The 2,613-nt window shown below is 39.0% G+C and overlaps 1 pseudogene across 1 annotated transcript; it reads left to right on the top strand.

Annotated features, from left to right (window-relative positions):
• Positions 1-743: 743 nt before the first annotated feature.
• LOC309843982 (small ribosomal subunit protein uS2 pseudogene) lies at positions 744-2,128 on the top strand (annotated as a pseudogene). The gene is made up of 2 exons: positions 744-831; positions 1,232-2,128. The product of its transcript is annotated as a small ribosomal subunit protein uS2 pseudogene (transcript).
• Positions 2,129-2,613: the final 485 nt, after the last annotated feature.

The following is a 2,613-nucleotide window of genomic DNA, read 5'->3' as shown; positions in this document are numbered from 1 at the left end:
GGCTCAGGTCATGATCCCAGGGTCCGGGGATCGAGCCCTGAATTGGGCTCTCTGCTCAACGGGGAGCCTGCCTCCCCACCTCTCTCTCTGCCTGCTTCTCTGACTACTTGTGATCTCTGTATGTCAAAGATATAAAATCTTTTAAAATAAAAAAAAGGAAAAATACCTATTTATTTTTGTATCAAATCCAAACACTTTCTTGACTCATGATACTCTATGGTAAAAATTTCAGCATTCCTTACACTTTCTTACTCTACTTTCTATCAAACTTGGGTTGTTGGACAAAATAGTGGATGAAATTTGAATTTTACATTTGAATTTTAAATAAACAACAACAAATTTTTTAGTATCAGCGTGTCCCAACTTTGTATATATTCATTTTTCCGTATAAAGTGATATTTGATTAATTAGACGAGAAAGAAGAGCATATGGGGGGTACAAAAAATAAGATAACCAATTTACCTGTATAGCCCCCAAAATTGTAGGAGTTGGGGGTACCAGATACTTCTGAATTGGGCTTAGGAGACAAAGCTAAAATCAGAAAGATTGGTGAAAGGAATATTTTATTTCAGGAGTAGCTACACTCCCAGATCACCTCTCCAAGCCATCATAGCCAGGTTAAATCCAAGTCAGAAGAATTTCCCAGCAGAGGAAATTAAGTTTCCATTTCTGGCAAAGTTGATCTAAAGAGACTGTTAACTCAGGGACATTAAGCAAAACAAAGAACAGGGTGTAGCCCTGAAATGGAAGCAAGAAGATTGAGTGGAAATCAGTGTTCTGTACTGGGAGTCTTTCAGCCTTCTTTTCTTTTTGGCTCTCAGAATGCTGATGGTAGTGTCATTGAGAAGTAACCTAAAGAGTTCCTAGCCTGGGCTCAAAAGACTGGCTCAAAACAAAAGGTTTACAAAACTATCATTAGGACATCTCAAGTGAAGTAGCATGGTCCCCTGTTTATTGCTCTTGGTGAGAGCCATCAATCCAATGACTTTTTTCCTTCTTCAAAGTTTTATGATCTCATATTTAAATATAAGTTGCTGACTAGGGAAAATCAAACATTGGAACTTCATAATGCAGAAGGCAAAAACCAAAGTGAACAAGTAGAGAAGGGAGACTCAGAGGAAACAAAGTTGATAAAGGAAAGACAATAAAACTAAAAAAACAAAGAGCACTACCTGGGCCTTGTTTTGCATTCCCATCATAACTTAAAGGGAAACTTTCACAATGTCCTGAGTCCTTGATGTTCTGCAAATGAAGGAAGGGGATGCCCTCAAATTCCTTACAGCAGGAATCCAGTTAAGCGGCACCAACCTTTACTTTCAAATGGGACAGTACATCTACAGAAGGAAAAGTGGTGACATCTACATCATAAATCTGAAGAGAACCTGGGAGAAGCTTCTACTGGCAGCTCATGTCATTGTTGCACTGAAAACCCAGCTGATGTCACTGTATATCATCCAGGAATACTGGTCAATAAACCATGTTGGAATTTGTTGCTGCTATTGGAGCCACTCCTTCACTCCTGAAAACTTCATTAACAAGATCCAAGCAGCCTTCCAGGAGCTGAGACTTTTGGTGGTTATTGATCCCAAAGCTGACTATCAACTTCTCACAGAATTGTCTTTTATTAACCTGCCTACCACCGGAGTGTAACACAGACTCTTCTCTGCACTTTGTGGACGCTGCTCTCTCTTGCAACAAGAGTGAAGCTCACTCAGTGGGTCTGATGTGGTGGATGCTAGCCCTGGAAGTTCTACACAAGCATGGCACCATTTCCTGTAAAAAAAACATGGGAGGTCAGGCCTGATCTCTACTTCTTCAGAGATCCTGAAGAACTTGAAAAGGAAGAACAGGCCTCTACTGAAAATGCTGTGACCAAGGAGGAATTTCAGGGTCAAGTGGATCACTCCAGTTCGTGAGTTCACTGCTACTCAACCTGAAGTTGCAACCTGAAGAAGGCATCCAGGTGCCCTCTTTTCCTACTCAGCAGTTCCCTACTGAAGACTGGAATGCCCAGCCAGCCCCTGAAGACTGGTCTGCCACTCCCACTGCTCTGGCCACTGAATGGATAGGAACAACCACTGAGTTATCTTCAGCTGCTCTTCCACAGACTCTAACAAAATGGAAATAAAATTGACAGATAATAATTCCTAAAAATTAAAAAAAAAAAAAGATAAAAGAAAGAAACTGCAAGTAAAGTTCTCAGTAAGAGAAGACATTGCATTTGAACAAAGAACAGGATATTTTCACAAGGGAGCTTCTCTTGAATAAGAAAGAACTCTTTCAAACTACAAGCAGGATAAGAATAAGCCTAAAAATCAGTAAGATGGTTGGAATAAATATATTTGAGGCAGTCTTCTTAGAACTAACACCAAAAGACAAAAGGTGAAAAATTCGAAGAGAAGTTAAGAAAATAATATTTTTCCAAAAGGTACAACTAGTGAATAATATGAGTTCCAAATGAGAGAACAGAACAAAGTGTAAAAAATTATGAAATCATACATATAGTTCAAGTATCAACCTCCTTTTCGCTTTTTAATAAAACAGTGAAAGAAAACAGTAGAGTATTGTATAAGAGTCCTGAGGGAAGATGATTTTCAACTTATAATACTATAC

This window comes from Mustela nivalis (assembly GCF_964662115.1).
Source record: "Mustela nivalis genome assembly, chromosome: 11".
NCBI classification, from domain to species: Eukaryota; Metazoa; Chordata; class Mammalia; order Carnivora; family Mustelidae; genus Mustela; species Mustela nivalis.
This window is presented reverse-complemented; position numbering and strand designations above follow the sequence as displayed.